We start from the raw sequence: 10,485 nt of genomic DNA, 5'->3' as shown, positions 1-10,485 counted from the left end.
AAGTATTAAACAATCTCTTGCTGTGTGCACAGGAAATGTTACTTTTTCTTGTTTTCTAATTTTCTAAAATAAACTAAACGTACTTTAGTTCTTCATATTTCACAGGTAGCTGCACTGTGGTGTAGTGGTTAGCACTCTTGCCTCTCAGCACCAACACTGTTGATACGTAGCTCACTTATAAAATCCTTATTTCCACATTCAGACACACAAACACATGGATTGTAGTCTCTCAGTGTCTGAAACAGTCAGGCTCAAGTGCAGCTGTTTATTCTGTTAAAGCTTCTTTATGCTTCATTTACTTTAAGGATGCTAGCATGAACTACAAAGGACAGCAGAGATTTTAGTTGTTGCAGATGATTTATATCATGTTGGAGCGACTTCAAGTAAACAGTACTATAAGTTCACTAAATGACTAAATCAACCTCTAAAATGGACAAATCTACACAATCAGCACAGAATCAAATACTTATTTCCTCCACTGTTGGTAAAAACCATTTCAGCAAAACTGCATAGATTGGAAAAATCCACCAAAATATAACCTTGAACAAAAATATTTTTTTCTTCTTCCTAGAAGTAATGATTTATAATGAACGTCTGCGATCTACTACTTTAGGGAAGTTGTGTTCAGTTTTTTCCATCTCTTCAGTTGGACTCTAACAGGAAATGGTTTCTAATGAAATGTGCTTTTAACAGTTTGGTCATTTCTAGATCCATTCCTTCTGTTTCTGAGAAAGACCAAACAATGCCTCTTTCTCTGCCTCTTTCTCTGACTTCACTCTCAGCCAACACACAGCTGAGCGTGACCGCCTCATTTATTTAGACCAGTGCTTCTCAATTATTTTTTGCCAGGCCCCCCCTAGGAAAAAGAACATGTTTCACCCCCCCCCCCCAACCCCCCATAACCTACCCCCCCACCCACTCACTCGCACGGTGACAATATATTAGCTTAGTATCTATAAAAACTACGTAAGTAAACCTAAAATTGTATCTTCTAACAATAACAAAAGAAAAAAGCAATATAAATCATTTTCACTAAATGTATTTATTTAGCCACAGAAACTCTGTTATAGTCTAAAACAGAAAAAAAGCTTAAAGTGCCTTAAATAAAAGAATCTGTCATTCATTAATAAAACTAGAACTATTTTGACCAACTGAACCATTTGATGCAGAGAAAAATAATTAAATTAACAAATAATATTAAATGTAAATTGATCTGAAACATTAACGTTTTTTAGTCTGAAGAAATGGGTTAAAAATATTGTGCTGATTGTTTTTCTAAATGATGGATTGTTTATTAATGATTTCATAAATCTCATCAGCTGCATGTGTGAATGGAGACAGGAACAGCTGCAGGGACGGTAATTCTCAGTTTCAGGCTGTTACAAACTCTGTGATAGAAGAGATAATAGGAAACCAATAGTGGACCCGATTTTTTTCCAAGCACTGAGCTGCAATATAAAGCATCTCACATTACTGCATCTTTGCCAAAACTTTACACATGTCCAAACAGAAAATGGTTGAACAGTCCCAACTTAAATTTTGTTGCAGGTTTGGTAAACAAATCTGCCACCATCTGTGCTGTTGGACAATAGTCTAAACATATCTTCCCACTATTCACAGTTAATCAGATGAAGTGGTACTTTACAACATATTTGCACCTTTGTCTGCTAACTGGGTTTCTGGCTGAGGCTATAGCAGTTGGTTTAAGTACAAACATTCCTGGATGGGTGCAGCCAAAGCCACTTACTCTGCCTCACAAGTAAAGAGCGCCACAGTAGTTCCATTTGGAGCAATATCAGCCAGAAACCTTTCTGTAGCCAAAACTGCCTCATTCTTACTCCTTATGAAATACACATAGATCGCTCTAGATAAGTCATCAGGAAATGAAACTGCATATCTGTGACCATCTCTGGACTCAGGGCGCAGTGGTCCAGCCAGGTAAGTATGAAAAAGCTCTAAAGGCTTTTTAGCTCTTACATCAGGGTCTCTGTTTCTGTTTGTGGTAAGTTCCATCCTTTCTTGTGTGTAAATAATATAACCTTTCATGTACATAAATATGAAACTTTGTACCGTCTCTGTGAATCAATACGTCCTTCCTTTTCCTGAAGATCACAGTCAGTTCAATATAAATGTCATGTCCTGGCTGCTACTTACCTGGCAGGGGTGACACCATGATCAAGAAGGTGGTTTGCCCAAGGCGAGGCTCTGTCATTGCACCCTGACCGTGCTGACCCTTGTGAATTCTCAACTGCATAATTTGTGGTAGTGTGGGACTCTCCCCTGTATCTAGGCGGCTGGGTAGCTCGGTTGGTAAGGTAAAGGGCTACAATGCAGGAATCCAGGGTTCAATTCCCGGAGGGGAATTAGCAATGGTACTGGGGGGCAATTACCATATCAAAAGCAAGCAGTTCACATCACCCAGTGGGCAAAAGAACGCCACTGCCTCCCGGGCGCGGCTTGTCTGCAGCTCACCGCTCCCCCAGGGGATGGGTCAAATGCAGAGAACAAATTTCACAAACATAGGGCTGTGTCCGAATTACCGCCCTAACCCTAACTACTAAAACCCTATCTAGTGCGGCACTATATAGTTCTCTATATAGTTCTCTGAATTTTCAAAGCAATTCGGACACCCATGCTAACTAGTTTTCTCTTTCGGGTGTTTTCAAATGGCGCTTGGCACGGAAACAAAGTGGCGCATTACCGCCACCACCTGGTCTGGAGGGGAACTACTTCTATTTAACGCGGAGAATGACACCCATTTGTCAAATTAAAAAAAATATAATAAATATGAATATTTTATGAAGACTATTTATGAATCTGCTGTGTTCTGATCATGGAAAATGTGGCTGATTCATAAATAATAAAATTACACACACATGTTTGGTGATTTTATGTATTTGTTGATAAATAAACCCCCATGTTATTACTCCATGGCAATATTTATTTTTGTGCCGCTGAACGGTTTACGGGCTCTTGCGAGGAGGCATTTTTTTTCTGTAGTTTTCTCTTCTACCTTACTGAAAATAGCTTTATATATGTATCTGTCCGTGTTCCTGGGAATAATTCAACCGTTTTTCATGGGATCAAACCAAAAACGAGCAGATATGCACCATCACAGGACGGCAAGGAGAAGCAGATGTCTCAGAAGATTTCCTCTGGATGCCCTGGCCAGACATGAACAACTTGTGAGTTAAACTTAAAGTTTTTTATTAGTTCAATTTAAGCATTTGTTACTAATTGTGCTCAAGGTTACACAGTCTGCTGGGTAAGAGTTTAACATTCTTTTTCAACACTGGACTATGAACTGTATAGTCTAACTACATGAAACACTTGTGAGATCAAAGTTTAGTATTTTTTATTCAGAGTCAAACCATATCACTTGTTTTAAACAAAAATACTTTAATTTTTAAATATTTATATAAAAATCTAAAAATCCAGCCAAAAAAAAAACACGAGATGTTCCAGGATTTATAAATACGTCATAAACTCAAATGTAAGACATCAGAATAAAATGAAACATTCATTTAATTTTCTCAATGAAATAATTATTTTTCTATTTTACAGGGTGTTACGCCCTCTTTGTGTCTAGGGATACCTAGGAAGGCATAACATAAAAAAGTAAAGGTTTGGCTACCAAAGTTGACTGTAACAAAAAGCACCAAACAAATGTCTCCATAAAATAACCACATTTTATTTAGAAATAAACAAACAACCAACAATAACTAAAAGTGAAGCTAAAAGGCTTCAGGGTGAACCAAGGCCAAAATAACAAACAAAACCCCAACTAACGGAAAACCTGTTTTCTTACCTGTACAAAAGAAAAGGGAAAACAAAGACAAACGCTAACCTCCCTAACCTAACAAAAACAGGAGAAAACAAGTACTAAAAAATGGCAGTTCACCCCTACAGCTTCACTTACACAAAATTACTATAAACCAAAAGACTAATCAGAGTGGGCACAGACAAAACCACAAACTACAAAGAACTACAAAGTACAACACAAACTAAAACAAGTGGAGAAGACATAAACAAAGTGGAGAAGCGGGCCGAGCTGCAGTGGAGACTGTTGCAGCAAGGCTCCCTTCCCACCGACTGGATGTCCAAATGGTGGCTTTAAAGGCTGCCTCCACCAGCTGGTCCAATGGGAGGCCACATCCTTTCCACCACACCTGAAAATAATCAGACAAAAACAGACACAAAGATCCACAAAAAACACAAGTCCCACTCTGATACAGAAATAATACACAAAACACAGAACAAACAAACCAAAATCAAATACGGCCACAGCCGTAACACAGGGTCTTCCACGTCTCTACTGCTTTGCCAACATAAAGGTGTCTGTCGTGGCCCTTCACGCTGACGCTCAGTCCGACACAAAACCAGACCGGCAGACCCGCAGATCGGTTGACCCGCAGGACCATCGAGCATCTGGTGGAGCAGCTTCGGGTTCCTCACACTCTGGGGGGGGGGGGGGGGGGGGGGGGGGCACAGGAGACTGAGGTCCTGGTGTTTCTTTTCTGGCTGGCATGTGGCAAATCATACAGTGTGGTAGCCAGGGCCTTTGACATGCCACGGTCCACTGTAAGTGACGTTGTCCACAGGACGGCAGACCGCATCCTCCAGCTGATGAGCAGGGTCACCCAGCATCCAGTGGGAATGAACTGCCATAAGTCACCTCTGGTTTTATAGCAGCTCGCTGAGTCTTCCACCTTCCAAAAGGTCGTAGGGAGCATCGATGGCTGCCACTTAAGAAAAAAGGCCCTAAAAGAAAATGCAGCTTGTTATTTTAACAGGAAGCTTTTTTATTCCATTCAACTGCATGCTGTATGTGACTAATGCCAAATTTAGAGATATTTTTGTTGGGAATCCAGGATCAATCCATGATTCACAGGTTCTACGTAAAAAGCCCAATTTATGTAAATCAAACATTACCCACCTGAAGGATCCTTTTGGGTGATGGTGGGTATCCCTGCATTCGTCATCCCATCACGCTGCTGACACCCTACAGGGACCCATGAGGAATGCGGTTCAGGCCCGTTACGACCAGCACCACGCCAAGGCATGCTCTGTGGTGGAGAGAGAGTATTTGGCAAATGAGGAGGAGAGCAATATTTCTGGGGGCACTGGAAGTAAAACCAACCTTTGCAATGAAAATCATTGCCTGCAGTTCAGTTCTGCACAATCTGTGCATCAGCGAAGGGGACTGCTTGGAGCCACAGATGTTGAGCCACAGCAGGAACCAGTAGGACGGGTAAAGTGGCGTCCGTCTGCGAGGACAAATCTCTGCTTTCCTTTCAGCTCCAACTGTGACACACATGACTCTAGAAGACCAGGATTATTGTTAAGATGTATAAAAATAAATGTTAACATATAAAACGAAAATGTAAACATGTACATTTGATATTTACCGTAAATTCCGGACTACAAAGCGCACCTGATTACAAGCCGCACCCACCCATTTTCACGTGTAAAATTAGTTTTATACATACACAAGCCGTGGCATGTGTTAGGCGATATTGTCGTCCTGACAGATCACGGCCAGAATCCCAGAGTGAGTGCAATTCATTAGCACATTGTGGGTGATTCCAGCTTTGCCTCTGGCTCATGCATTTGAGTGTATCGATATCTGTCAAACAGCATGGACCTCTATTCTGTTCACAAGTCCCTCAGTTATGGTGTTTTTATTTCATTTTTTTTTTTACTTATTGACAATCTAGGTATCATACATAAAATTACAAACAGTAACCATATAATCAACATTACATCCCTCAGTTATGATGAGGAAATTTACATCCGCGATTCCACATTTCCCATGAGTCTTAGGGGCTAAAGGCGGGGCCAATGCCCGGCTCGCCATACTGTTGTACGTGTTTAAGAATGAGTATCAGCAGTGCATGGAGGAGTGAACGGGTAAAGCTCTCCTTCCGCTTGTGTCGCGGCAGCGTTATGGGAGTAACAGGACTGGTTAGAAAACACACCAGTAAAATAAAGCAGCGGCGACTGAAAAGCGCGCGCCTCAGCGTGATACACGCGCCTCAGTGCGGCGCGTGCGTCAGAATTCAGAAGCCTCTGCGCTCCGCTCCCGCCCCGCGCGCTCCTTGTCTCCCCTTCCTATCTACTCCGACACCTCTGGCCAGGGCGGCTTCAAGGAGGAGCGCTTCGTCCCCGTTGCGCCGGTGGACGGAGCAAATCGTTTCTGTGCAAAGCAATCGGACTTAATACTGTACGTTTTGTGTATGAGGGGCGGATGCGTTGTTACGTGTGGGAGCCTTCAGACTGCCATCGGCCCCGCAGCTCAATCAGCAGGAGAAGATGTCTCCAGCTCACACGGAGGCTGTGAGTTTTTCAAAGCAAAATTCCGCTTTTACGGTTTCCTTAGAAACCGTAAATGGAGTGTAAATTCACTCCATGCGCTGTTTTCTCCGTCACGCAGCAAACCGGCTTTTCCAAACCGGTTGGTGACGGTGGGCTTTTTTACGCTGCTTTTAACGATTGCTTTTAACTTGAAAGCTTCATCATATTGTAGCGGCGATCACGTGCACGTTGGGTCTAATGGCCCCAAAGGATTCTGGGATGCGGCTGGGCATGCGTGTTTCATTTTGTTGAACCATGACTGAAGTGTCTAAGACCTGAAGTCAAGTCCATGCTGTTTGGCTGCCAAGAGGTGTGTTGAATATAAATGTCTTGTGCTTGGTGTTAGATAAAGAATTCAAACCATTCACTGAGTTCGAAAGTACGTACATGGCGGCCGCCAATTAAATCCATAAATTAGCCGCGTCACTGAATAAGCCGCAGGGCTGTGAGCGCAGGAAAAAGGTAGCGGCTTGTAGTCCGGAAATTACGGTATATGAAAATCCTTTTGAGATTGTTAAAAATGGCTCAGATTTAAATAATACATGTAAATAATTCATTTTTGTTCATGCATTTATTAAACAAATTGCAAAAACAACGACGACGTTACATTTTGTACCCCAACATGACAACGATTACAGTTTAATGATAAATAAATACAAATCTGATCAAGTGTCTCTACTCCCATCCGGCACGAGCTTGCCTGATAACAAACAGGATATCTTTCTCCATCCACAGATGGATCAGATTTTCCTTATCCTCGTCAGTCCCTACATATATAAACACATTTTAAAAATGTGTTAATAACTTATGACTACGGTTAGAACTCACTGCTTTTTGATGTACTATCATCAGCGTTTGTTTTTAGCCTTCAATGCTAATTCGCGCTAGCGTTAGCTTTAGCATTACCGAAATTGATGAGCTTCAAAACAATGTAGATAGTCGATTGAGGAATATAACATATTAAACACATCATCTTACGTATTTACAAATATATTTTACAACATATACAAGATACTTTTAAATATACTTACATTTTTAAGTCCTCTTTCTAGCGCAACCGTCCGCCATCTTCGAATAATTCAAACGCAGTGTATTGTGTGTCACACGCAATGCATTCTGGTATGAACGCAGTGCATTCTGGGCAATATTCGCGGATCGAGTGAGCATCAATTCACACTGGTTTTTCGTAGAGAATTCTGGGAAATTTCTAGTGCATATGATTTTTGAACTGTAGATTCGGACAGCACTACAAAATGGCGACCGCACTATATAGTGCACTATATAGGGGTTAGGGCGGTAATTCGGACACAGCCTAGGTGTGTGACAGAAAATAGCACTTTCTTTCTTGTTTCTTTCTTTCTACTCCCTCCTACCCCCCTCCTTCCTGTTTTGGACGCGACCAGCTGGATCCACTTACCTCATCTTCCCCTGCCTTCATAAGCTCCTCCTGGATCATCAGCCGGTGCCAGTTCGTTGTTCCTCCTACACTTCCTTCCCAAGTGTAAATTATACAATCTTTCAGGTCCTGAAAAGAGCTCCATGGAGAACTATATTCAGGAGGCTCTCTCCCTGGGTCATATACGTCCGTCTTCTTCTCCAGTCGGTGCTGGATTTGTTTTTGTGGAGCAGAAGGATAAGGCGTTGCGGCCGTGCATTGACTTTCGGGAATTAAATCAGATCACCGTCAAGGATAGATACTCCCTGCGATTATTAGAATCTGTTTTCAACTCTGTCCAACACGCTAAGGTTTTTTCTAAGCTTGATCTCAGGAACGCTTACCACCTTGTACGCATGCGCGAAGGGGATGAGTGGAAACGGCTTTCAACACCCCGTTGAGCGATTTCAAATACTTAGTCATGCCGTTCGGGCTTACTAACGCCCCCGCCGTGTTCCTACGTCTGGTGAATGATGTCCTCAGGGACTTTTTGAAGACGTCGTCTTCGTGTATTTGGACGATATTCTCGTTTTTTCCCCCAACAAATCTCAACACGAACATCATGTCCGTCTGGTCCTAGAAAGGCTTCTCGCTAATCAGCTGTATGTCAAAGCTGAGAAGTGTGAGTTTCATGTGTCCTCCGTCCCTTTCCTGGGGTATATCATCGAAGCAGGCAATATCCGTCCCGACCCCGCTAAGATCGAGGCGGTCGCTCAGTGGGAGACACCCCAAAACCCGTAAGAAACTCCAACAGTTCCTGGGGTTTGCTAACTTCTATCGTCGTTTCATTCGGAATTACAGCAGTATAGCAGCCTGTGAAGGAATTTGTTTTATTATTATCATTGCTTAAATGTATTTGGTTAAATGTATGTTTAAATGTTAACTTAGATTGACCTTTTTACCTCTTCTGAAAACAGTTGTGTGTTTGTTCATCTGCTTCTCATCCCAGCAAGGAAGAGAGGGGGGTTTACGACACACTGTCCTGAGCTGATAAGGGATACTGTTTGAAGTTAGAATCCAACCAAAAGGGTCATTTGACGACACCCCCTAATGAACTTTTTGTCTTTGTCTTGAATTGTTACCTCCCACTTGTGTTCTTAATAAAAGCAGCACAGGGAGGGGCAGACCTTTGAGAAGAGAAACGTGGTGGACCTTTTCCAACACATTTGCTCCTCTCCCTCGTGCATGAGAAACTTGATTCTTGTTGTGGTTTGTTGTTTATAATTGTGTTTTTCTTTAATGTCTAGATGCATTTATCTGACATTCTTTGGTCCATTCGAGCCGGATGACAACATATCTGCGTCCTTGGGGGAGGACCATGCCGATTGAAGTCTGTGCACAGCCCGTAGTGAATTCTACGCCGGCCAATCGACTGGTCTGATCCCTGGGTCCGGATTGACGTTATTCGTTAACCAGTCAGACCACAACGACAAGGCAAGTACAGCGCTTTTTCAGGGGTTCAAGTCCCCGAAGTGGCCCAGAATTCTGAGGGACAGGTTCAAGTCCTGTTGCCTGAAACACGTGTGGGTTTGGAGTCCCGGAAAAGTCCAGAATTCTGAATAAAGGTGTAGGTTCGAGTCCTGCAGCCTAAAACGCGTAAGAGGGTTCAAGTCCCTAAAAGGCCTAGAATAACAACAAAAATAAAATAAAAAAAGTTTTTTTTTGGTGTGAATGTGTGTGCATGTGTGAAAGGAGTGAACTTGTTCGAAGCAGTGAGCAGCTGGAAACCTTGTGGTGTTAACACAAGGCTGCTTGTTCAAGTAGAACAAGATTTCATCTCATTAGGCTTTAGGTGGAAAGAACCCAGAGTCTAAAACGTGTTTTGCTCCTGGGAGGACCCTAAACGTGTGACCGGATCAGACAACAGGTCTGACCTAGAAGCTTGTTGCACGGGGAGTGAAATTCGGTCCTGAGAGAAATTCTCTGTTGGTTCTGATCACACTCTGTGACTAACGTAAATGTAAAAAAATAGAAAAAATAGAAAAAATGGGGGAATTCAAATAAAAAAGTTGAATTAACATGAGATTAAAAATATATGGAAAGAGGTTCATCCAGGTTCAACTAGAATTTTAAGGGGAATGTACTGAATTAGTTCAACAGTTACCAATTCAAACCAGAATAAAAACTAAAAAAGAAACAAAGAAATAGTGAAGAATTAATTTGTACAAAACTGTGCTTAAATGAAGCAACGAAAAATAAATAATGGCATTCAGAAAAGTAAAACTAGAGAAGCATGTCTGATTCCTAAAAAAGAAGAGGATAAATCAGTTGTGAGACTCAGACCCCTGCAACAGCAGGCTGCAGCGGGCTGCAGACCGAGCAGGAGCAGGATGAAAGGGGGGGAGAGCAGAAACCAGCTGATTTCTCACCTCCTCCCTACCAGGGGACAAATGCTCCTCTGTTGACGGGTTTTTACCCACCACTGACTGATTTAAATAAACCAAATAAAGGAAAAATAATGTTAGGAGGAAAAGGGAAAAAACTTGAATGGAGTAATACTTTGGGGGTTGGTTTGCAAGAAGCTGGAGAGTCATCTAAAGTTGCAGCGACATTTCCAATGATTGAAGTGTCCAATCCCAGAGCTGGAGAAGATGGCCAGAGAACTACACTTCTTTTGTTTAGCACCTGGACATTAGAGGATGTTAGGAAGGCAGTGAGGGGAGTTATCTCTCACAGGGAAAATCCACAGGATTTTC

At 42.2% G+C, this 10,485-nt stretch overlaps 1 long non-coding RNA gene and 1 pseudogene across 1 annotated transcript; one reads left to right on the top strand and one right to left on the bottom strand.

The window, feature by feature from the left end:
• Positions 1-2,146: 2,146 nt before the first annotated feature.
• LOC111948257 (U1 spliceosomal RNA) lies at positions 2,147-2,283 on the top strand (annotated as a pseudogene).
• Positions 2,284-3,712: 1,429 nt separating this feature from the next.
• Positions 3,713-9,130, bottom strand: LOC144995427 (uncharacterized). Its single transcript, XR_013658966.1, has 4 exons — positions 7,386-9,130; positions 5,141-5,321; positions 4,937-5,066; positions 3,713-4,761 (listed from the first exon to the last, which is right to left on the bottom strand). It is a non-coding gene; the product is annotated as an uncharacterized LOC144995427 (long non-coding RNA).
• Between the last annotated feature and the right edge of the window lie 1,355 nt (positions 9,131-10,485).

Source organism: Oryzias latipes, chromosome 11 (assembly GCF_053564925.1).
Source record: "Oryzias latipes strain Hd-rR chromosome 11, Olatipes_Hd-rR_3.1".
Taxonomy (NCBI): Eukaryota; Metazoa; Chordata; class Actinopteri; order Beloniformes; family Adrianichthyidae; genus Oryzias; species Oryzias latipes.
The sequence above is the reverse complement of the archived record's forward strand: the minus strand, read 5'-3'. Positions and strand labels throughout refer to the sequence as shown.